The sequence below is a fragment of the Eriocheir sinensis genome, chromosome 41, assembly GCF_024679095.1.
Source record: "Eriocheir sinensis breed Jianghai 21 chromosome 41, ASM2467909v1, whole genome shotgun sequence".
Lineage (NCBI taxonomy): Eukaryota > Metazoa > Arthropoda > Malacostraca > Decapoda > Varunidae > Eriocheir > Eriocheir sinensis.
The window spans coordinates 8,659,214-8,685,842 of NC_066549.1; the positions used below are offsets into that span (position 1 = coordinate 8,659,214).

The following is a 26,629-nucleotide window of genomic DNA, read 5'->3' on the forward strand; positions in this document are numbered from 1 at the left end:
CTCCAATATCTCGATGATTACCACGGCGTGAAATATAAGGTTGTCCACAGTGAGATAAAGTTGGTCTTGAAGTTTAGAGTTTAAGGCTTTGTTTGCGTTACACTAAAGAATATAAACACATGTTGACGGCATAAGAGTTTAGTCAAACCTTACGTAAAATGTTGGCAGGTTTGAAATTACCGTGTTAGTGGAGCGGCATTACAACGAGACCTTTATATCTTTTTATTTATGTTTCATCCTTGGGCTGCCTCCTTTGCTGTAGAAAGAGGGCGGTAGGTCGTAAAATTAGAATCCGTGTTTTGAAATGTTAATGGAAATGGAAATGGGATTGGAAGTAAAAGGTTTTACTTGATTACACATAAAAAAGAGAAATAACGGAGCAATGGATGACATGTAAGCCGACTGATCTGAACCCCGGTAATACATCTTTCGAAATGGCACAGCCAGAAAGTGTATTAGCTTCTTCCTTCAGCTGTGATGTACATTAATTGATACATTAAACAAAGCACCATACGCCATAGCTGCGCGTGGCTGCGGTGCTCATATCCGATACGCTGGTCCTTTGAGCCTTGGGTAGGTAAGAACCAGTTACCCCGGGATCGATATGGGTGCTCCCACCTGCCATAAGCCTATGGTCAATTTTATGTCAAAACCATAGCACTTATGGCTGACTTGGCCGACTTATGGTTGCTTTTGACAAAAACATAAGCTTATGGGAGTTTTGTGGATACGGGTCCTGGTTTCCCCAGATAGGCTAGGCGGTGGCCGAAGTGATAGCGTACTGGACCCACATTCGCCGCGTGATGGACGACGCGGGTTCGAATCCTCACGCTACCACTCGGATTTTTCAGTCACCGCCGAGTGGCTTAAAACTACCCACATGCTGTCCTGAAGACCACCCATCAACCCGGACTCTAGAGGAAGCCGTCCAAGCGAATCAAGTACGAGTTCCGGGAGGCAGCATGAGCCAATGCAAGATGGCGCCACTATAAACACTCGCCTGCGCCAGAACGGGCTGGGCCGACCATCAGGCCCCACCTGGAAGAAGCCTTGGGCCGACCATCAGGCCCCACCGGGAAGATGCCTACCGGCGTAATAGGCAACAACGTAAAAAAAAAAAAAAATATCAACCAGCCCGAAGGGGAGGTTGCACGCCGACTACCCGGGCCGGGATACGAACCCGGGTCCCAGGAGTAGTAGTAGACCACGGAGGCGTATCTTGCATACAATACTGATGCAAATTTACCTCAGACCTTCTAAACAACAAAAGTCTATATGGCACTGAATTCAACTATATTTCTTCAACTATTATACCTGTCATACAATTCTGTAATCTAACATGGCTTGGTCACTTTGTGATGTAGATACAGCCAACAAACAATTACATGCAGGGCTGTATATAGCTCAGCAAGGCCTTACTCTGAGACACGGGCCACCAGTTGTAGTGCATCACCCCCGCGAGGGTTATTTGTTATTTTCAGGAGCAGTCAGAGACCGGCATGGGTGGCGCGTGCATGTAAAGGATCACAAAGATGTAATTTTTACCGAGAGGTCACGTGTTCCCGAACTCTTACATCTTTTTTTGTAAATTACACATAGTAATACTTTGTTTCGGATAACAAACAAACACCGGATATCGTTCACAGAAGCTCGAGCATCCGATCCACGGAGGAAGTAATTGAACTCGAGCTGCCACTCACGGGATACCTTACTCTCTTCGTAGCTTTCACGCGCCCCATTTGATGGTTTTAGTTTTGAATTATATTAAATATTCCATATAACCCTCATTAATAAGTAAACAAAAAAAAAGTTGATGGAAAGCCTGGCTGAATAAATAACATACAATGCGCTCGCGCGCGCACGAGCACACCGACACCGACAAACACACACACACACACACACACGCGCGCGCACACACACACACACACACACACACACACACACACACACACACACACACACACACACACACACACACACACACCAGAAAGGGTTATCTATTTGTTATTTGGAATTAGGTCTACTTCATTTATCTTCCTATCGGAAGCATCAAATCAAAAGAGCGTCGCGTCACCCTGACAACCCTGCCACCACGTTCTTATTTTCTGCCTGGTGCTCCTCGCGGAGGCGGCTCCGCCTTGACCTCCTCTCGAGCCATATCATTAAAAGCGGCCCTCCCCGCCCTGCCCCCGTTACCTCCACCATTTCTTACCTCTTCTCCTCGTCGCCTCTGCTCGCCTTTCCGCATGGTAACTTTCCACACGAGACTTTCTCACCAAATATCTTTCTTCGACGCTCACACAGTGGCCGCCTTTGTCGCGCCGCTTCACAAGTCTGCCAAGGCAAACATTAGTAAGGACAGCCAAGACTATAAAAGGTGACCTGACCTCCTCGCAGGCTTTGTTCGGCGGGACTGCTGCGAGCAAGGGAACCCAACATTTAAGGGGACACGATAAAAGACCTCCCGCCAAGGTTGGTCTCGATAAAACTCAGCCCGAAGAGCGACATCATAGGAAACCCTCATCCGACGTCTGATGAGCCGCGGGGAAAGTCTTTCATGTCAAGTGAGCGGCAGATAATAATCGAAAACTCCATCGTCTCGTATCGTACCATTTCTTTCCAATTACTCAAATAGAATAAATCATCTACGTTTACAGAAAAAAATACATACTTGCGCTCCTATATATTAGGATACAATTTCTCTATATTTACAAAAAGTAGATAATTAAAACGGACTATCATACAAGTCTGAAAATACTATTAAGAAAAAAATACATGGCTTTATATTTCAACCTAAAAACCTGTGAGTGGGGTTGTGAACAGAGTGGGAGGAGGAGAGGCACGAAGGCGTCGTCTAAGAAGTAATGCTCACTGTGCAGGTTTCCTCCAAGGTAATTCGTTTAGTGTCGCGTTTGTTTTAAAATTAATATCTCTTGAGGGAGGTGGAGCAGGAATTTATTGGAAGCTGTGTGTGTGTGTGTGTGTGTGTGTGTGTGTGTGTGTGTGTGTGTGTGTGTGTGTGTGTGTGTGTGTTTACGTGTGTGTCTGTGTGCGTGCGTGCGTGCGTGGGTATGCGTGTGTGTGTGTGTGTGTGTGTGGGGGGGGGGGGAAGGCCCGCTACACATGATGATACACATGTATCCCTCATACTAGGCCTGAGGTCATCGGGAAGTTCGCTCATAACACTAAACTTGGATATCCTACTTGATTACTCCTCTCTGTTTATGTCTGTCTGTATGTATGTACGGTAATTTCCCTTTCTCTTTCACACATTTTTTTTCTCTCTCTCTCTCTTTTCTCTCTCTCTCTCTTTTTTTTTTTCTCTCTCTCTCTCTCTCTCTTTCTTTTTCTTTCTTTCTTTCTTTCTTTCTTTCTTTATTTTTCTTTCTTTCTTTCTTTCTTTCTTTCTTTCTTTCTTTCTTTCTTTCTCCTCTCTCTCTCTCTCTCTCTCTCTCTCTCTCTCTCTCTCTCTCTCTCTCTCTCTCTCTCTCTCTCTCTCTCTCTCTCTCTCTCTCTCTCTCTCTCTCTCTCTCTCTCTCTCTCTCTCTCACCCGCCCCCTCGGCCGCCACCAGCGGGTTATTCTTACTGCAGGGGAGGGAAAGGTGCAGGTGCTCGGCTGTTATCGCAGGTGCACAACACTTTCCTGGACCAGCCGCCGCCGCCCCAAACACAGCACTTGCCATCCCTGCGCCGGACAGCAATTATCCTCGCACGAGGGCAATGACTTTTACTTAAAATTAAATCAGAAAAAAATAACCAAAAAGACCATCTATTTTTGAAAAAAAAAAAATGCAATCGATTTACTAGATGTGTTTCTGTACTCACGTTTTTGACTCCTCTTGGATACACTCAGCCAGATTAAAATACATTTAAGACAAAAGAACCTGCCAGCTTTAAATGCGGATAAGGTTTCGAGAGTTTTGGTTCTCCCTTTCCCCTCCAGCTGAGGTCCTTGGCCTCAGAGGCAGAGGAGTGGGCTGCAAGGCACACAGTAACTCTTCTACACCAAGTAAGCGAGTTTGTAAACAAACACGGACACATGCACGCAAACAAACATCCCGACATAAAAAAACAGCAAAATTCCATTATTGCAACAAATACTTCTCAGTTTTATTAAACTCTCTTGTTTTATCGAGAAAAACTTAAAATAAAAGCAACTGCACATAAAAAAAATTCTTGTCTGTGGCACATAATAGTACAACGTGATTTACTGTCATTTCACAGCGTGGCACCACAGGCCGCCTTCTGTTAACATTAACGAAAACTACAACGCCATCTCGCATCCCCTTCGAAGCACACACTATCTCGCTGTTCAATGTGTTAGAACGTGTGATTATATCTAAAGGCTTTCCTCTTTCTTCTGCTCTTCAGTAATTTTCATTAACTGTTTCAAGCGAGGCATGCGTGTGTGTGTGTGTGTGTGAGTGTATATATATATATATATATATATATATATATATATATATATATATATATATATATATATATATATATATATATATATATATATATATATATAAACACACACACATGCACATGCTTCTTCATCTTAATTAGTAAATTGAGTTCCGCCATTTGTGTCGAGAAACAGGAAACGATTAAATTTTAACTGTGACGGCCGAGGGATGACACGGATAATTATGAGGCTGGACGCGGACAATAATGCGGCCCAAGTTCACGTCAGCCGAGGACTGGAGTTAATAAGGTAAGATCATGATACAGTTAATGGACGTTGGCTTTAGTAATTTTGCGTTCTACAAATAGACCACGGTACACAGCAGATAGACCTTAACGGTCTACCTCCCTCCCTCCCTTCGAAGAAAATAAAGCCGGATGATGTACACTTACCCTCTTCGTGTGGTGCGCATATGGTACAGTCGTAGTCATGTGGGTAGAGGCGCTCGAGAGGGACGTGGCAGAGGAAGCAGTGCTGGCGATGGCTGACGGGCGGCTGAGTTACATTGGAGGGCTCAGGGCTGGTTCAGGCGGTCACGCCGCGCCGTGAGAGGCCGACCAGCTTGCCAAAGTCATCTCATGACACTTGGGTCAAACCGTGGCTGTGAAGACAAAGTTTCACTATAAACACCCAAGTTAACAAATTATATTATCTTAAATAATTCTTGATCGAATTAAAAAAAATATATATATATACTGGATTACAAAAAGAAGAAAACGTACTTGTAAAAGTTACTTAACGGCTACGATAAAAAAAAAGAAAAAAAACAGCCGGATGGCAGCCAGTCCCTCACACGCCTGGCTCAGCCTTGTGAGGGGGAGCACACTTGTCCGGCCACTCCTGGTAGTTTTACTGCACGCAAGCCTGTTCACAACGTCAAGGTGTTGCTCCTCTATTATTATTATTATCATTATAGTTATTTTTGTTATCATTATTTTTATTATAATTATTATTATATTTATTATTATTATTATTATTATTATTATTATTATTATTATTATTATTATTATTATTATTATTATTATTATTATTATTATTATTATTATTATTATTATTATTATTATTATTATTATTATTATTATTATTATTATTATTATTATTATTAACGTACCTGTAATTCTATTTAATCTTTTGATAAGGTGCCACCGTGACGCGTCCGTGCCGGTAACTAAGCCAGCAAGATCAGACTCCTGCATGGTCTCAAACAAAAACATTTATCATTGTAGTGCCACAATATTCTATTTTTAATTCAATGCTTGGTTCAAAATTGTTCATTGTTCTACCCGAAATCTCCTAACTCAAACTATTTTCTTGAAATCCTACTCCTGAAATGGGTTGAAGAAACACTCAACCCTAACTGAATTACGTTAGTAGAATGTTAACAATGTTTTTTTCCTATGAAGACTATGAAGAACGAAGCTATGAAGTATGTGCAGTGGCGGCGCTGCCATGACCCTCCCCGCGGGCCGGGAAGCGCCGCACCAAACCGTTACACCCTCTGGGCCTCGCTGATAATTTGGTGGGCTTAGGTTACCAATTTAGGGATGGCAAGGCACTAATTTATCAGTCATAGGTTAATAATTTTGCGGAGATAAGTTATTAATGTTCCCCGAAAGGCTACGTAAGGTAGGCAGATTAGGTTCGTTCGAAAACTGGTAATTTTTTCAACATACTATGATCAAGCGTATGTATGAGTGAAAGAAATGTATATAGTGGCAATATTTTTTAACTCGGATTTTTTAAATGAGCAATTTCAAATAGTTTGTAGAACTCTGGTTCAACTCTGGCACGGAGGAGGACGGAAGTATAGTAAATTGAGTCTGTGGAGAGGAGGAACACGTCTGGTCGTGTCAGCCTCCTTGAAAGGCAGGACCTAGTAGGGTTAATTTTCTCCTTGATCTGCTAAATGAAGATGGTTTTTTTCCGAGGGTTCGCGGATGGCAAAAAGGTCGCGTCCATCATTCCCAAGAGCCGAGCGTTGCTGCGGAGGAGCGCGCTGGTGGCCGGGGCTGACGGGCTGACACATCTTTTTTGTCATCTCCTCCTCAACCCGCAGACTCTCCATTACGTCAACGCGGCTGAGGGTGTGAGGTGTACGTTTTTTTGCGTCAATAATGTTACAGGCAAGCAACTCAACCATTCCACACAAAACACATATCTTTACTGCAACCTTGATAAGAGTCTTGGTTAAGATATTATCATTGTTTTGTGTCTGTTCCATAGTGTTTGTGAGTATGCTGTGCAAGTCACCGTCTGATCACGTGCTGGACTCGCGATCGCCAACCAGTACCCTCCCCGAATGATCTTTGGCGCTCCAGTGACGGATATTTGGGTACGACTGGAGTCTCACATCACACCCACACGCACCCGGGAAGGACACAACCCTCGACTGATACCGGAATCATTTACTGCTGGGTGGCAGGGGCACGGATTGAAGGAGACTGCCCATTCGTTTCCACTTCGTCCGGGAATCGAACCCTGGACCTCTAAGTTGTGAGCGAGTATGTTTGCCACTGCACTGCACTTCTGTGTGTGTGTGTGTGTGTGTGTGTGTGGGTGGGTGGGTGGGTGGGTGTGGGTGTGATTTTTAAGACAAAGGCAAAACTCGTCTCCGTCTCAGAACCACGAATAAGAGCTATGGAGTTATACTTGTCAAGCAAAAGGAAAAAAAAGTTTGACATACAGTCTCCCTTTCTCTCTCCCTCTTTCGCCTCTCTGCCATGAAATTTGTTCCTGAAGACTCCGTTCCCGCCTCTCCGCCACAACACCCGCCGCCGCCTGAGGCCCACACAAAACTCCAGCACCACAGTGATGGATACAAAGCCACCAGGCTCCAGCAGCTCCTCCCGTCATATACGAAACAGCCACATAAACCTTCCTGAATAAAGACTTTTCCTGTTGTGCTCCAGCAGCCGTGAAGACGTGACGTGCGCGGCGTGGTGGTTGCGAAACTTTGCACTCGATAAACGAAAAATATACATAGACACGAAATGGGAATCTATTAACTCGCCGGGAAATTAGATGAAAAGCAGCGCATGAGAACGAGAAAAATTGGGTGAAAGCCTTAATTTGACGAGAAATGGAATGAAAGGCGACTGCAAGACGAAACTGAGCCTCGTGTGCGGGGAAGAGGATCCGGAATATGAAATGTGGCAAGAAAAATATACGAGAAAATAGAGGAGGATGCATTTCACGGAACAACCTTGGGACGTAACAGCCTACTCTCTTGAGGTGACTCGACAATGAAAATACGAAACGGAGAGAATAGTACTGATGCGTGTGTGTGTGTGTGTGTGTGTATGTGTGTATGTATGTATGAGAGAGAGAGAGAGAGAGAGAGAGAGAGAGAGAGAGAGAGAGAGAGAGAGAGAGAGAGAGAGAGAGAGAGAGAGAGAGAGAGAGAGAGAGAGAGAGAGAGAGAGAGAGAGAGAGAGAGAGAGAGAGAGAGAGAGAGAGAGAGAGAGAGAGAGAGAGAGAGAGAGAGAGAGAGAGAGAGAGAGAGAGAGAATTTTGGCAGGAGCCTCTGATCAAGTCCTCCTCCTCCATCCTCCTCCGTACCACATTTCTCGGCCGAGTGAACAAACACAAAAGCGGGACTCCGGCAAAAATGAATTTAGACTTAATTTCTGGAGCGACTCTCTCCTTGATTGGCCTCGTTATGGCTTGTGTCTGAGCGGCGGGAGGCTCGCAGACTACTTTATGGAGGTAACTGAGCGGCGGCGGCGGCGACGGTGTCCTAGTGGCGGCGAGGGTGGCGACGGTACACTGACCCCGGCCGCGGTCAACAACAACAAAGCCTCGGCCGCGTCAGCTGATCTCGGGATGGCGGCCACTTGAAGCAGGGTGTGCCGGGGGAGGGGGGGGGGGGCGCTCCTTCCACGCCCCTACGCTCGTCCCTCCACATTTCGGTCTACACCAATGCCTCCATCGTGGTCATCATTAGCAGTCCCTCTTAATCTTTTTTTTACGTTTCGCCCTACAGCGCCGGTAGGTTTACTTGATGGGGCCGTTATGACGCAGGCAATATTATAGTGGCGCAATCTTGCTTGGCTCATGCTGCTCCCGGAGTTCATCTTTGAGCCTCTCTTTAGAGCGAGAATCAAGAGTCTGGGTTGATAGTTGGTCTTCAGGACAGCATGTGGGTAGCCATAGGCCACTCGGCGGTGACTGAAAAATCCCAGGTGTGGCGGCGGGCTTTTTTTTCTTTTTTTCTACACACTGTTGGCCTTGAGCTGTCTGATTTGTTGTAAAATAAATGCTCGTCCTTATTGTTCTATCTCTGGCGCATATTCTCAAACGTTTCGAGGCTCACCCACCCACATTAGATAAGGCTTTCATAGTGGTTGTGGGTATTTCCATGGATAGTTTTATGAACCATGGATTGACGAAGTTCTTTTTTTCTTTTTTCCTTTGTTTCTTTGTTTTCCTTCTTGTTCTTTTTTTTCCTTCTTCTTCTTCTTCTTCTTCTTTTTTTTTTTTTCTTCTTCTTCTTCCCCAGGACAGTTGCAAATATACCTACCATATTGAGTTGGAGGGATCATGAGTTTCACCCAGTCTTGACGGTCGTATAGTCATTCCTTCATGATATCCATCCTTCTCACGTCGTTCTCTATACAGTCTCCAAGTCTTCTTCGGTCTTCCAGCTGGTCTCCTCCCTTCTACCTCTACCTCCGCAGCTCTTATGAGTACACGGCCCTCCTCCCTCCTCTTGACCTCTTAACCTTTGGCTACTCAGCACACTCAACACGTCCTCCATCCCACACATTCTCATCACCTCGTATGAAATCCTATCCTCCCTTCTCACATGCCTCACAAGACTACGAAACACACACATGAGAATCTGACTAATCTCCTTCGTGGCCTTTGAAACTATTTGTTGTGAGCCGAAATTGTCGAAAAAAAACGGGCTATAATTCTGTTTCAGGCTGAAGTTGGTGACCTATGTCTATCATGCCCCTCTGACACAGCATTCATCCTATTTTCATATCCAGCCAAAGCCACTTTCATAAAACCGGGCGGGGATTGAACTCGCGTCGTCCTGAGCGCGGCGCCGTCACGCTATCCATTCAGCCACCTATGTCTATCATGCCCCTCTGATATAGCATTCATCCTATTTTCATATCCAGCCAAAGCCACTTTCATAAAACTTTACTCACACGTTTACCTGTGAGAGCAGAGGCTTCGTGCACGTTGCTCAGATTGACGTACGATTATTAGGCGAATTTAGCAACAAACTGTGATGGAACATAACTAACGCGCTCCATCACAGTGTAAAAACCAACGCAACAGAAAGCACGCCGGATTGCCTGGCTCTCCGGGGATGAGTGATAACAGGCCGGCCAGACAGTGATGGCCCCCGCGTGTGAGGGATGGACGCGTGTCGGCCGATGAACGACTCTGTGCCGGAATGAGCCTCAGCAACCTAACAAATCTCTCTCTCTGTCTCTGTCTCTCTCTCTCTCTCTCTCTCTCTCTCTCTCTCTCTCTCTCTCTCTCTCTCTCTCTCTCTCTCTCTCTCTCTCTCTCTCTCTCTCTCTCTCTCTCTCTCTCTCTCTCTCTCTCTCTCAACACCTATGCACCCCCCTAAATACCTTATCACACACACACACACACACACACACACACACACACACACACACACACACACACGCACATTTGACACATCAACACGGCGGTACAAAATAATTATGCAGCGGTTCTAAAATAATTGCTATGGACCGGAACCGCCACCTGTGTATTAATTACGAGTGAAAAGAGGAACTGGAGCAAACGTCCCTCCCCTAACTATAATTCTCAGAGCCCCCCCCTCCTCCGCCCTTCCCCCTCTGCCCCTTCTCTCCCCTCTCCCCTTCCCCTGCTCCTCTCAGCCATTCACGGAGCACCGCCCAGAGATTAATGTACACTTTTCTCTCGTCTTATTTAGTTTTATCGGCGCACGGCACTCATTGTTCTCTCTCTCTGTCTCTGTCTGTCTGTCTGTCTCTCTCTCTCTCTCTCTCTCTCTCTCTCTCTCTCTCTCTCTCTCTCTCTCTCTCTCTCTCTCTCTCTCTCTCTCTCTCTCTCTCTCTCTCTCTCTCTCTCTCTCTCTCTCTCTCTCTCTCTCTCTCTCTCTCTCTCTCCCCTCCTCCTCCTCCTCCTCCTTCACCCTCAGGCGATGGATCAATGTCCCGTGAAACTCCCTCGGAAGCCACCAAATCCGACACATTGGAGGCCGTGGCGCCCTCCTCACCCCCGCCCCCCCAGCACCCACTGGCCTTCTCTGCTGCCGGGCTTAGTAGAGTGACTGCCAAGAAGACTGGAAATAAGGCTTGATATCTTCGATGAACTGAAGCCACAATGTTTTCAGGCTACACTTGACTTTTGCTTAGTTAATATTTTACAAAATGTTAATAATTTAATTTACCAGTGTTATTATTTTTACCAAGAAGTCAAGACCCTACAGGTTATTAATAGTTGTAATTTATTATCTTTTTTCTACAGGTACATACCGCTGACACAGGTGATAGGTAGCAGGTGTTCATGACAATCCTGGAGTGGTGGGGAACAGGAGTTAATTACCTTACTTGCCATGCAACATATGTCAATGCAATATGTAATTTTTTAACATAACATTAGCAAAGGATTTCACAATCCACCACAGTTGCTATTGCGTCCCTCTCTTTAAATGATGGTAAGCTATATACTCCCACTCCTATAATCAACTTTAATAAATTACGTTCTCACTCCCACAGCGAAGCCATCACTGTTCCAACCACCCTCACGCCCCGGCTGTGACCTGTACACCAAGACGCTCACACACACACACACACACACACACACACACACACACACACGGAACCCTCCCATGATAAAACCCCACTTTTCTTACAGTGTCACAGGAACAATAATACCGCTGGAGACCCATAGTGATAATGGGTCCTCTTTTTCTTCCTTTGACCAGCAGCACGCAGCTATCGGAAAAGTAACAAAGTAACAAGAGATGGCAGGCCTTTGAAGACGAGGCGGTGGGCTGCCAGCGAGGCCAAAATGTGCGCACGGCTTTGTTATGTTATAAGCGAAATAAATATCTTCAGCTATTTTCTTGTGCAATATGATACACTAATTGTCTGCAAAAAAAGGTATTTCACGTTCGGAATTAACCTTCCAATAAAAATCACGTCAAAGGAGAGCTACCTCATCCTGTTTTAAAGGCCAATATTTTTTCTTGTTTTAGACAGGATTAGTTATTCATCCACGACCTAACACCGTCGCTGTAAATACGGACAATAAACAATAATCGATTAGAGAAAATATATAAATGATACCTTTTGCACTAGATATTGTAATATGAGGTGGACGAGGGTCATGAACGGTGTTTATTTTTTTTAGTGTATAACGTGTGTGTGTGTGTGTGTGTGTGTGTGTGTGTGTGTGTGTGTGTGTGTATGTGTGTGTGTGTATGCGGGCGCGCGCTAATAGGGGCGTGTGTTCAAGCATCCCAACATGCATGAGGAAGTTCCTGATAAGTTTGTCTTTACATGCGCGTGTGTCTTCGCCAAAGACAACAGCACATCAGAAACTTGGATACGTAGTGGGTCCGTGGCTGATGGCGGGGGAAGCCGCCACACAGACATGACACATTGGCTTGACGGGCGGTGAATTAGTTGTTATGAAACCCCAGAGGAAGCCGTTGCGCTTGTAGCATTGACATGTCAGCCATTCAGTTTCGCGTTGTATTTCTCATGTTCACTTGGAGTTGGTAAGGATTTCTCTGAAATGTCATCTGCATTATAAATCTGAAGCAGATTGTTGTTTTAGGTAACGCCATGCATGAATTTTGCAGTTTCTTGCACTTGCATGTGCGGAGATGCAAAGTTTGTTTTTTATTGCTTGTGGCAAACCGCTCATCACAAGGCACTTGAGACAATGCTGTCAAAACATAGAACAAAGTTTACCTAAACCTGTATATTAGTGAAAGCTCCTCTGCCTGCGTGCCGTTGTGGCTAGAGAGCCAAACAATGAATCAGGGCTACGGTCAGAATTAAATCCGTTTAAATCCGTTCTATGCTCTCCTCCTGCCTTGAGGAGCTAGTCGACAAATTGTAACCCGGAAAAGTATCGGAATGCAAACAGTACTGTTCTGGATGCCCCACTCACACATTTATCCCAGGTAAACGGAAAAACCTATAAAACTCATACAGTCATAAAAAAATAGACATAACGTTGTGGAGACATGATTAGGTACTGTATACACAAATATTAAAGAGGGAACAAGGAGATTACAAGAGGCCAGACGCTCTACACATGGTACCTCCTCTAAGAGAGATAATCACAGTCACTCAACCCCATCCATGAATGTATTTAACCCTCATTCAAAGCCTTCAATTGTATTTTCATCACCTAGTTATCTGCACACTTTATTCCACTTATTCATAACCACATTCGTGCACCAGTTGTTTACCGATTTCTTCCCTGAACCTAAATCAATCTTATTTGCACTCAGATATTTATTTACCCTTTGTCTGTTCCCTGAATTTTGCTTTACGTCTTAAACACCTCGTCTAGACTACGTGAAGAGCGGTGTAGCAGGTATTTCGGAGTAATATGAAATTTTCGAGGCGTCAGTCAGTCTGTCTGTCTGGTGTTAAACTGTGCTTGTGTGTGTGTGTGTGTGTGTGTGTGTATGTGTGTGTGTGCTTGTGGAACACTGCCTTTCTCAGAACCATTGTCTTCATAAATCAGATCAACCAATCGACCCCTTCTCTTTACAACCAGCCGGGTAGCTATCCCTCCCTCCTTCCTTTCTCCCCTCCCTCCCTTGCGTAGCCCCACAGGTCCTGCCAAGCCTCCCCCCATCTCATCCCTACATCTCCTCACGCTGCGTCCATCTCTCACCATGACATCCATCCGCTCCTCCCCTCCCGTCGACCCTTGCCCAATCTCCGCACCCTCTCCCACCTTGATCTAACGAAAGGAAAAAGAAACGACCCATTTTTCTGCCATTTTTTTCCAACTTGTCGATTCCAGTTTCGCTGACGCTGTATCATTACGAGAGGGCTGCAGGGTTGGGGGGTGCGGAGGAGGGGAGGAGAGCGCCCGTTTTTTGCCCTTCTAACTTCTCAACTCTCTCTTTCTTTCTCTCTCCGTGGTGGTTGAGGAAGGCGTGTCAGGCATGTCTTGTTGCTGCATTCATGGTTTCTTCTTTCAAATGTGTTCGTATTTATTGTTTAATTCTCGTTTTAACTATAATAACAGGAGTTCTCTCTTTCTCGGTGTTTTCTTCGTTTTTGTTCTTGTTCTTGATCTGCTTCTGGTTCTTCGTCTCGTTGCGTTGTTGGTGTTATTAATGATATTTGTTGTTGTTGTTGTTGTTGTTGTTGTTGTTGTTGTTTCTTTGTCGTTGTTGTCGCTCTCCTTTTTTATTCTTATTTCTTCTTTTTCTTCTTTTTTTTCTTCTTTTTTCTTCTTTTTTTTCTCTTCTTTTTTTTCTCTTTCTATCTTTTTATCTTTTTTTTTTCTTTTTCTTTTTTTCTTTTCTTTTTTTTTCTTTTTTCTATCTTTCTTCTTTTTTTCTTTTTCTTTTTCTTCTTCTTCTTCTTCTTCTTCTTCTTCTTCTTCTTCTTCTTCTTCTTCTTCTTCTTCTTCTTCTTCTTCTTCTTCTTCTTCTTCTTCTTCTTCTTCTTCTTCTTCTTCTTCTTCTTCTTCTTCTTCTTCTTCTTCTTCTTCTTCTTCTTCTTCTTCTTCTTCTTCTTCCTGGTTCATCGTCTCCAGTATTTGCGAGTGGTCTGTTTTTATCTTCATAAATCTGTCACTCGAAAAACTCCATTTTTTGTGTGTATAAGAAGAGAGAGAGAGAGAGAGAGAGAGAGAGAGAGAGAGAGAGAGAGAGAGAGAGAGAGAGAGAGAGAGAGAGAGAGAGAGAGAGAGAGAGAGAGAGAGAGAGAGAGAGAGAGAGAGAGAGAGAGAGAGAGAGAGAGATTAACTAATTAGTTCTGTTAAAGTCAAAATAAAAACCTCCATCCACTAAAGGTAATCATAGTTGGCGCTCGTCGTCGTGAAGCAGAAATTAAAAACATCGGTAGAATTCTGCTTTGCACTGAAAACAACTCTGCATTTATCTTAGCTTCGTTAAAAGGGAAAGTTGCTGCCTAATGGAAAGTGACTATCCTACCATGCCCAAGATGCCAAGATATATTGTATAGTAATTACAAACGGGGAGGAAATATATATTACCAAACATAATGGAGCCGCTTGGTCCGACGTAAAGAAAAGAATTATCCACTTCATCTTCTCACTCTACCCTTGATTAAAATAATAAAAAAGTCGAAGAGGATAGCAAAAAAAAACAAGAATAACTAGAAGAAACGACAACAACAACAACAACAACAACAACTTAAAAAAATATATATACGAAATGACCATAGCAGAGGAAGAAAAAAATAAGGAATATTAAGAAAAAACTCCCCGAAGCAAAGTATTTAGAAAAGACGTACCACAAATACAGCAGGACACACCAGGCAAAAGAATACAATAACATTACGTAAAGAGTCCAGGAAAAAAAAATGTGAGACTCTGAAACGAAGAGGGAGTTGAAGGTACGAACATATGCGTTGGAAAGGAAGATAGGGAGGAGGAGGAGGAGGAGGAGGAGGAGCGAGGAAAGGGTGTGTGGTGGTAATCTTTCATCGCCAGGTAACAAAGGGACGGAGGAGTCACATTACCCATGATTTGTCACCGGAGAAGTTGATTTATTAGTTATGCGTGGGAGACTTAAGCAAAGGATTGGGGAGTGACGCTGGGGGAAAGAAACGACACACACACACACACACACACACACACACACACACACACACACACGTAAGAGAAGAAAAAAGAGAGTATGACGTGTATAAACGGGAAATGACAGAGCAAAAACGAAATAAAACTGTTCGGTAATTGTATCAAGGGTTTTTATATCATGCATGCGAGTGATGAATGCAACGATTATAAATAACGAGGATAACGTCATTTGCTCATTAAAGTTTTGCATTTTTATTGGTACTACTTCTTTGTGTTCTGGCGTCTGCATTTACCTGTGTGTGTCTGTGTCTGCCTGCTTCCCTTGCGTGTTTTTTTCTGTTTCTGCCTAATTTTGCGTAATTGTGTGTCTGTCCGATTGTCTCTGCCTTCCTGCTTCTCTGCTTAATTTCCTGTCTGTCTGTCTGTCTGTCTGTCTGTCTGTCGGTCGGTCGGTCCTGTCTGTCTGTCTGTCTCTCTCTCTCTCTCTCTCTCTCTCTCTCTCTCTCTCTCTCTCTCTCTCTCTCTCTCTCTCTCTCTCTCTCTCTCTCTCTCTCTCTCTCTCTCTCTCTCTCGTACCTTAGCTTTCCCATTCACCAGGTAGAGGGCAGCCAACCTGCCCCAGGTTGGCTGCCACCGATGGTGGTAATTAGTAATCGTGTTTACCGGTGCGAGCTGTCCAGGTGAGCTGAGGGCTGTGGGGGCGGGTGGTGCGGGGCGGCTGTGGAGTAGCATGTGCTGCGTTAAGGGGCAAATTTTCCGTGGATCTTCAGTCACACCACGATTTCCGCTGGTGTGGTTCTCATATTTCCGTGGTTTTCTGACGTGTCCACGATCTTGCAAAGCTCCAGTAGATTTCACCGAAGGACGACGGTATTACTCACCATCATCATCATCAACAATAACAAGAAACAAATGAGAACCACGCTTGCTGAAATCGTGGTTTGACTGAAGATCCACGGCCCCTTAAGCGTGTGCGGACGGCAGGTAATACAGTCTCCTTCAAGCTCAGGCTAGGTGGGTTTACTACTGCCGCAAACGATTCCTCCGTGTGTCTGACCGTGACAGAGAAATATCTTCTGTATGCTTGTGAGACTGTTGTTGCTGATCGACCGCAGGCAAAACAAAGCGAACTCTCCGGAAACATATACAAAAGCAACACAAACTGATCAGCATTTTATTTCCATCACCATGTCTACTAAATGAATGGTTACTTTGCTTATGGAATGTGCTTGTAGTTATTTCTCGCCCCGTCATCTACAATAAGCGGGGTCTGAAGAGTTTTGGGTCTTAAGGTATTGCAACCCTTACATTGCACATTTATTTCTGTACCACACTGCACCACCACGTGTTACAGCACACACACACACACACACACACACACACACACACACACACACACACACACACACACACACACACAACTTGGGGGAGAATGAGTGGTTCCTTTTCCGTTCTATATACTGAGACTACTCCTCAGGACCACACTTGAGTCACTTGATCAGAAAGAGGAGGAGGAGAGGGAGGAGCTGGTGTGTGTGTGTGTGTGTGTGTGTGTGTGTGTGCTGTAACACGTGGTGGTGCAGTATGGTACAGAAATAAATGTGCAGCGTTGGTCTTAACTTCAGCGCTATCTTCGCCTATCCCGGTAAATACCTTTGATATATGAACGAGGAAACGTGTAACTGGGGAGCTTGAAGAAGATCAAATGGCAGAAAAAGATGATAAAGAGAAACAAAGGAAAGCGCCAGAGATATACGTGTGAGGTGCAATGGGGAGGAAGAGGTGTGAATCGCGGAAAGAGTGACTCCGTGAAGCAGAAAATGCCCGAGCGACTTTGTGAAAGACGGAGAAATAGAAAGAAAAAGAGCGTAGTGACATGGAAGGAAAGGAAAGAAAGAAAAGAAAGAAGGAAATAAAGGCAGATAAATAGATAAACAACGATGAAAAAAAAATGCTAGAAGAAGGAATAATGAAATAAAGACATAAATGAATAAGCAACGATGGAGAAAATGCCCGAACAATTTTTTGTAAGGAGAGAAAGAGAGAAAAAAGCGTGACATGCAAGGAAATAAAAAAATAAATAAAAGAAAGAAGGAAATAAGTACAGAAGGAACAAATAAAGATTGGGGAAAGAATATTAACAAAGAGCATGAAAACAAACAAACAAAAATATATGGAAATTCAAATAAAAAGAAGGGGTAAAAATATAAGCCGTTGGAAGTAGCCTCGTTTTTAGCTCACCGAAATTGTAGAGAATTAGCAGAGGAATAAAAGGGACGGGAGGGAAGGGATGTTAGGGAACCCGCACCTGGAAAAAATGGGACTGAACTTTTCCGCTGTGGTCACTTCAAACAAAAAACATGAATGAATCTTGTATTTTATCGCGAGATTTTCAAATGACTTATAATTCAATTCTGCAACCCTCACGCCGCCCTCCTGGTCCCTTAAAAAAAACAAAACAAAAAACATGAATGAAGGTAATATTTTATCGTGGGGTTTTCAAATGACTTTCTTAAAAACTACAATTTAGTAATTTTCGCCACGCCCTTCTGGTCGCACACGAGGACACTGTTGGCTGTGTCCCTCTGTCCTTTACGTAACGATTAAGAAGTGCAATGATGAAGCAAATGTAATTCAAATAAACGAACACGTTACATGTGCATAACTGCGTAGTGTGGCGTGTTTGCCCTGTCTACTCTTCTACTTATTTATCTTATTATTGGTATACATCGAGTTTGGAAATAATAAAAAGATACACAACATGTAATAGCACTTGTGTTTTGTTTCTCTACACCGCAGAGGAGAGTGACTGCAACGAGGAGCACCAATACAGCATCGAAGCATTAAGGATACTTCTTGCTCTAGTATTGAACAAAGTATATTAGTAAGGTTAGGGCATTAAAATCAAGATTTGTTTTAGGTCATAATTGAAACACGTAACTTTCTCCCGATAAATTCGCACCAGTATTCCCGTCCCTCAGACTCGGCCAGCCTGGCTAATCGGCCAGCAGCTGGAGGACTATCGCGAGTGTGTTGGCAGCCACTTAAAATTAATGAAACAGCCTCAAAACACGAGCACTCACACTGCTGCCTTCATCACGATTACGAGCCGTGCACCACCTGGCTTCTGCACCCGCCAACCCCCACCCCCCCCCTACTCCTGCACCGTGAGCCACATTGCATCCAATCACCCTCACCACTTTCATCACCACCACCACCACCGCCACCACCTCTATCGTTAATTTAACCAATATAATGAATGAATTATTTTGCCACCAGTCGACCGTAGGTACTTATGTTAATGATGGGGAAGGGCCCTGCACTGGTCCTGTTATTATTGATACTGTTACATTATTATTATTATTATTATTATTATTATTATTATTATTATTATTATTATTATTATTATTATTATTATTATTATTAGGTAAAACAAGACAGGTTGATCATACTCCAACCACGACTCGAACCGCAGCCGCGGCGTACGCAGTCCCCTTCGCTACACGGAGGGGACTGCGGTACGCCGCGGCTCTGGTTCAAGTCCTGGCTGGGGTATAATAATAATAATAATAATTATTATTATTATTATTATTATTATTATTATTATTATTATTATTATTATTATTATTATTATTATTATTATTATTATTATTATTATTATTATTATTATTATTATTATTATCATCATCATCATTGTTATTATTATAATTGATAATTATAATGATAAAATTATCATCAATAATAATATTGTAATATCTATTAATATTATCATTACCATTATTATTATTATTACGATGATGTCTGTTCATTATTACTATTGCAATTATTATTCTTTTAATTATAGTTTTATCTTTATCATCATCATTAATACTAATATGATAATCATCATCATTACTACAACTACTACTACTACTACTACTACTACTACTACTACTACTACTACTACTACTACTACTACTACTACTACTACTACTACTACTACTACTGCTACTACTACTATTACTACTACTACTACTACTCCTACTAGGTTTGGGCCACGAATTCATAAATGTTCGTAATCTTGTGGAGGAAGTGTTGGCAGCACTGACACAGACAGGTTTCGAACTTGACTCATGAATCTTGCAGAAGACTTAGTACTGCCGGTGGAAAATGAGAACCGGAAATGTCCTGAGTTACAAGTTTTTTCGTTCAAGGAAGTAATCTACTTTTGTTTATAAATTACGAGAATTTCGTGCGAATGACTGAACACATTGCATATGTTATAGACCGACCAGATCAGCGCAGACTTCTAGCACCGTCTTGGAGATGTATTATTATGATACCCCACAGAGCTAACAGAGACTGCAGTAGAAATCTCATGCTCTCTGGTACTGGCAGGCGATCCACCGCCAGTATTGTGATTCAGGTATATGCGAGTAAGTAGTGTGCTGATGTCGGCTCCAGTTTTTGCAGTTTCCACTCAAAACTAGACTGACATCCTGAAGCAATTGTGGAATGAATTGTTTTCCTTTGCTTGTGCAGGTAACAGTTCATCATCATGGAGCATTGTAGGATCGATAAGACAGTGCCGTTAAGTAGTGACGTAGCGAAGGACCCACCAGTATTAGGTGATGACATCCAATATGTATTTCATTTAATACTACGGCTATGTACGCGTCTATTCCCGTCGCCATGGTTCCGATTATGTCTTGGACAAGCGTGGAGCGCATCTGTATATGAACTCGGCTTCCAATTTGCTCAAAACCACAGTGCCAAACAATTACTTAAATATTGCTGATATTTTGACATGTTACCTGGAAGTGAGTGGCAAGCTACTATGTTACTTCTGACTGTTTCTAATCCTTGTTTTGATTGCATGCGACCGCGCTTTTACGTTATCTCTGAGTGCAGCAAATTCTAATGAAGTAAAAGGGCAGCCCGGGAGCACACTAATGAACAGCTGAACCGTCACGGCTGCCGTAAAAGACCACTAAATACGAATAGGCTACTTTTCTAATTTGCAGCAAGCGTGTAATACCATATTGACGGCCGAGCTTCAGGTACTTATGTAATGAATCACAGCCTTCAACATTCCAACTAACAACAAACTGAGCCTCACACACGAACAGTTCCTCTCAGGTCCACAGTTTACTTTACTTTACCAATGAGTCACTTCAGAGCCCTTTAGCAGCAGGTGACCTAGTTTACCTGTACATTTCCATGGCGCTTGATGACACGTATGAGATCAACGCCAAAAAGGAGGCATGTTATCGCTCCGCCAACCAACTCTTTCAACACACGAGTCCCCCATCAGCACCTGTCTGTCATTAATCATAGCCAAATGTACACGTTTTGTCGAGCTGCGAGTCCTACAAATACAGAACCGGTGTGTAGCTTAATGAGAGACACAGGTGTATCAGTAGATTCAAAGGACGGAAATGCTATACGGACGGCACAGCGCACAAACTCAGCTAATAGTGCGGTTAATCGCGTATGGTGCCGTGGCTCGCGGGCAATCAACGTGGACATGAAAGGGAAGATCGACCAGTGTTTGCTCTTACATGTAGAGCTTTGTTGTTGTCACTATTATTGTCATTATTATTATTGTTATTATTATTATTATTATTATTATTATTATTATTATTATTATTATTATTATTATTATTATTATTATTATTATTATTATTATTATTATTATTATTATTATTGCCATTATTATTATTATTATTATTATTATTATTATTATTATTATTATTATTATTATTATTATTATTATTATTATTATTAACAGATGTCACGTTAAATCTTGTCTTATCCTTGTTTTTGTTGTTGATGTCACTGGTGTTGCTTCCTTTCCTACATATTTTTTTACTATCCTAATTATTCAGTAAATAATTAACAAAACCAAAGGCAAAGATGAGAACAACCCTTCCTTATCAAGTTATTAAAATAATGACATCGTGGGAAGGAACGTCCAAATAACTAACGACGAGAGACGAAAGGAAACGAAAGTATATCAAAATCAAGTGGAAAAAAAAAAAAAAAAAAACTACTGAGGATACGAAGCAAAATATGAACATCCTACTATAACAGAAGGCTAGAACCACACACACTACCATTCAGCGTCGCCAAAGTATCGTACTCAGCGCACTGCATTTTCCTAGTTTCTGACCGATAACTCTAGCAAAAAAGAGCGAAAACCATCACTCTTTAACAATTTCAACGATAACTTTAATTTTCTACCGTTGTTTGTGTGGTTACGGCGGTCTTGGAGCCTAAAAATGATAAATGCAATGCTCAGAGTACGACAATTTGGCAACGCTGCTACCATTGTCTAGAGCAAAATTATATATACTGTTGACAAAAGAACTCTGAAACAATAGTACTACGCCGGACATCTGACTTCCCGAAACTTAAAATCATAACAGTCCAAATCCATTACTCTACAACGGAAACCAATGCCTTTCAGTTACAGTAAAATTCAAACTAGAAAAAAAAAAAAAACGATCCCGCTTCTTTTGCCTGAATTCCTAACACGGAGGAGAAAAAATGCACGGAAAAGAAAAAAAATGCTGTTGTTTCTCACGCTGAGGGCGGCGAGGCGGCAAAGAGGCGCTGGGGAGAGGTCGGCAGCGGCGGCGGAGGAGGCGGCGGCGGGGGGAGGTCATAAACACATCAAACACGGACCCTGAGCCCACAACACCAATATTCCTGATCCCCGACAGTCCAGGCCTTAAATACTGCACACGCATCCCCTCAACGCCGCTTTCAAATAACACGAGCGCGAGGGAAGACAACCAGGCGCCAACCCTCCCTCGCCAGTGCTGTCAGAACCCCAAACTTGGCTCTGCGAAATAAAGGTGGCCGGGGAAAATAATATCGTTGGAGGAAAAAATGGTGTGTTTCTCTGACGATCAAGCTGTCCATCCATCACTGTAGCCACACGTTTTATGGCGGCTCGTCTGCGTGATAGAGTAAAGCGTCAGAAATTGCTGCTTCATCTATTATCCTACCTCCGATACGTCGCTGGTGATAAATTAACGTGTGCTTTATTATAAGGATAAGCGCCCCCCATATCCCCCCTCTCCCTCTCCCTCTCTCTCTCTCTCTCTCTCTCTCTCTCTCTCTCTCTCTCTCTCTCTGCCTGTCTGTCTGTCTCTCGCTCTCTCCAATTTCCTTGCGTCCTCCTTTCACACACCAATTAAGTTTTACCCTACATTTCCTCAACTTCCCCTTCTCTCCCGGCTTGGCCTTTGTTGTCTCTCTCTCTCTCTCTCTCTCTCTCTCTCTCTCTCTCTCTCTCTCTGCATCTTCAAGGTCTCCCTCCTCGACTTGATTGCATGTCACTCCCTTCTTATCCTTTTCTTCAGTCACTACGTCTTACCCTCCTCCCCATATCCCATCACCCACCTCTCTCATCCCATCACCGCACTGGTCGTAACCCTCCATCACTGCACACCCCTCCCTATCATCCGTAAGACCACAGACTATTTCTAAGCTCTTCTTCCTCCTCCTCCTCCTACGCCTCCTGCTCCTCTTTCTCTAGTCTTCTTTTCCCTTTTCTTCCCTTTTCGGCGGTCCAATTCCTAAGCCTCCTATCTATTTCGTCTTATAGGAAGCGGGTGTCAAAGTCGGTGGCGGCACAAAATGCGACGTGGCCCCGAGGGAGTGCCATTCACTCAGCCAAACCCCAGATGAAGGCCCACTCTCTTATCCTAACACACTGGCCTGCCACCCACCCACCCACCCACACTCCGACACGGCTCGCTCTGGCACATGTCTAACTCCTGTCCGACACAACGCGCCCCAACTTGTTATTTAAAGACGCCACATAAACTGGATCAAACTTATAATCGCTTTGAGCTTTCAAGTCCAACTGTTACCCAAGCCTCGTCGTCGTCGATTTTACAGCCCCAGGGATAAACTTCGGGCATCAGAAAGGTAATGGAGAAAGTGTGCTGAGGCCATTAAGTATAAGATGTTCGCTTATAACGTCTCGGGTCTAGCGTATACAGTTTTCCCCCCTCGACTCCTTTCAGTGTTGCTGGTGATGGGGTTTTGGGCGGAATCTGGTGGTGGCTTATGGAATCGAGGCTCCATTCTGTTATTCCCTCCGAGGGGACTTATAATATTGTACGAGCTTACTGACGTCGCATCGAATAAATATCCCATAGACTCTTGGCTGACTCAGAGAGAGAGAGAGAGAGAGAGAGAGAGAGAGAGAGAGAGAGAGAGAGAGATCCCTTCATCTACCAGACCGAAAGGAAGAATGTACAGCTGGGTGGTCTGTGCGCCGACGGACCTGTTCGGGATTCGACCCCAGGCCCGTGGATTCGTTGCTGGGCACGCTAGCCGCCGCCGCCGCTGTTCCATGGCAGTTATTGCAGTGTGAACGTACCCATTTCTGAGTACTATAAAAAAAAGTGTTTCATTCCATCTGTTCGCTCGCGAATGTAGATGTGGCACCTGCGCATTGATAGTTCGTGATTGCGTGAAGATCCACTTTTTATTTTCAATTATATATTTGAATGTTTCTGTATACAAAGAACTCTTAAACTTTCTCATATAAACCGCAAACATACCGATTTGCATCGATAATATACTATACAAGTACTACACAAAAGACAAGCTTGCATCAAACATAAAGTCAGGTCATACTCGAACGATCTATGGCCTTTCAAATCACCGATCTCTGTTATATTAGAGACCACTGTACTAAAATTCATCTCATTACAGGCACACAAAATGACATGTGGCTCTGCAAGTGTCTATACATAAGGAATTTTGATTTGTTGCACGCAAATAAGTGGGCAATATTCAAAATAGCCTAGCATCACAATCAACAGTTGCTATTTACTGTTTCATGTTCTTTCGAATATTAATCCTTATTTACATGCGATAAATTATTACAATATCCTTTATTTGCACTTACAGAGCAAGATGTCTTCTTATGCACCTGAAATGAGATGAATTATATATAGGCATTGGAAAGGTCATAGGTCGGTCGATACGAGTATGATCTGACTATATACTGTCTTTCCGTGTGTTTGTATGGTAGGTTATAGATGCAAATCGGCATATTTGGGATTTATAAGGACTGAGGTTTCTTTTGTATACGTAAACATTAGCTTGAATAACAGCCACAACAGTTGAATTTTCACGTATTCACGAACTAGGAATGCGCAGGTGCCACATCCATCAAAATTCCCGCTGTGTTGATGAACAGATTAAATGAAATGGATTATAGTGGCATAAAATGAGTGTGTAAATTTGTTTTTCTCAGTCCAGTTGTGCTTCCGAGCGTTTGTAGAAAGAAAGCTGTTCAGGAGCACGAACACCATTGTAGTGACCGGACTAGACGCTCGCTCCACCCGCTGACAATTCGTGAAACCACTAAGCGCTGCAGTCTCTTTAACTTCCCTCCAGTTCTGCCCTCCATAGACATGACTGCAAGGGGAACTTACAAAGGGTGAGAGAGAGACCCTTCGGGATTCCTCGACATCTGCCTGCTTCCTATTGTGGGCACAGGGTCGAGCCCAGCCGGGACTCACGCTGCATTGAGTCACGAAGGTTGCCAGAATTTACTTGTGGCAGTGCAAGTCTGCTCGTTAATATAGTCAACGATAATTATGGCAATGATGATAATAATGATGATAATGATAATAATAATAATAATAATAATAATAATAATAATAATAATAATAATAATAATAATAATAATAATAATAATAATAATATCACAACAAACATATAAACAACAACAAGTACAAGAAAAATATGGAGGGATATGAGGGTCGGATTCCTCTCTTATCTTCCCTTCCTTCCCCGCTCGCTTTCCATTCTCGACCAGCAAGGCCACAAGAGAGAGAGAGAGAGAGAGAGAGAGAGAGAGAGAGAAACGGTAATATTACTAATTATGTACAATAACGGATATGAACCTGAAATATCAATGTAAAACTGAAAAATAACTTCTATTTATAGGAATGGGAGTCTTGTCACTGAGTTAAAAAGAAAGCGAGGATGCTATTCTTCTACATATTATAATTACCGTTGCTTAGTGTTACGAAACCTGCATCCTTAGCAATAACAAGTTCCAAATCCTCTCTTCCAACACAATTTGGAGCGACTCACTTGAGCAGATGTACTCGTATCGATTTCACCCTCTTTTCAGAAAGTTATGGAGATGTAGGACTTTTCAGTCGCCTTATTACTTTCATTATTCTTTTAAGTAGTTTTTCTAAATATAGGGATAAGACACATCACCCGAGCTAAACTTACCTTCACTTCCTGGTCTTTTTAATCTAGGTAATCTGGGGCCCCTCTCCGCCGCGCGCCCTAATTGGGATCTGGTTAGGATTTCCCGGCGGGGCGGAGGCAATTCGATGAACCTCACCGCTCTTGTCAACTATTTTCCGTCGGCAATTTTTCCTCATTTAACATATCTCCGTAGCTCTGAAAAAACAAACGTTTCTTCATTACCTTTACTATCTACATTTGGTAAATTCAACATTATGAGCGTGTTAGAATATCCTGATTATCAATACACTGTTCAGAACTGTTGAGCGTCAAAATGCCTTTCAAAATGACCACGCCATTTACAATCCTAAAAACCCAACGATGTACTTGTATGAAAAATAACAGACAGGTATGTAGAGGGAATCCATTTCCATGACCATAATCTATTTAAAAGGACGAGTCTCTGTCCTCGCATCCCGGAATGTCCCCCAAAGAAAAACACAAAAACAGCATTCTCCATAAAAATGTAAAGTTCTGAACTCGCGTTAGTCAAGACACTTTCATACCATAAAACATGCATCAGGGAGGCGCCTTGTCTTCTGTTCTTCCGCGGGACAGCGAGACGTTGCCGTTGGAAGAGAAAATGTTCAAAAATCAATAAACTTTGTCTCGCTCACAGCTAAGGTCGCCTGCTGCTCGTGTATTCCAGTGGTGCGAGCCGCTGGGGAAATTAATCATCCACGGAACACTGGAGTCATAATTTATATATATATTTTTTCTGCCAAGAGGCACAGGGGAGCGTCAGCCAGCATTCATCCCCGCCTCAGGTGGTAATGGAACCTAATCTATGAAGGACGTGGAGTTGTGCAGCACCTGCCACCTGTCGCTGCCGGGGACGTGCCGACTTGACGAATCCACGACACAAAGGTCGGTGAAAGCCTTGTCAAATATGTGTTTCTGGGCGGCGAAATGTCTTATGATACGACACAAAGTTCCTGACTCTGTCCCTGTTTGCTGGGCCATCCCCTCCCGCCCCGCTGCCCCGTGCAACTGGTCAAGGTTGGTTTCAGAGGGCATTTACTAGCTGGATTTTCGTATTCTTCATCATTTTCAGACACTATTATACTATATTAATGCCCACTGCAGGATAAACGACTTTCCTAACCTTCACCACCTGATGTTAGTGTACTCCATCCTGC

The 26,629-nt window shown here is 43.3% G+C and overlaps 1 protein-coding gene across 1 annotated transcript in view; it reads right to left on the reverse strand.

Annotated features, from left to right (window-relative positions):
* The window catches only part of LOC127009618 (hemicentin-1-like), a 142,436-nt gene extending 116,855 nt beyond the window's left edge, over nt 1-25,581 (reverse strand). The window contains exons 1-2 of the mRNA XM_050882848.1: nt 25,473-25,581; nt 4,850-5,058 (exon numbers count right to left, since the gene is read on the reverse strand). The gene's annotated coding sequence lies outside the window, so the exon portion shown is untranslated. The remainder of the gene's footprint in view (nt 1-4,849; nt 5,059-25,472) is intronic.
* Between the last annotated feature and the right edge of the window lie 1,048 nt (nt 25,582-26,629).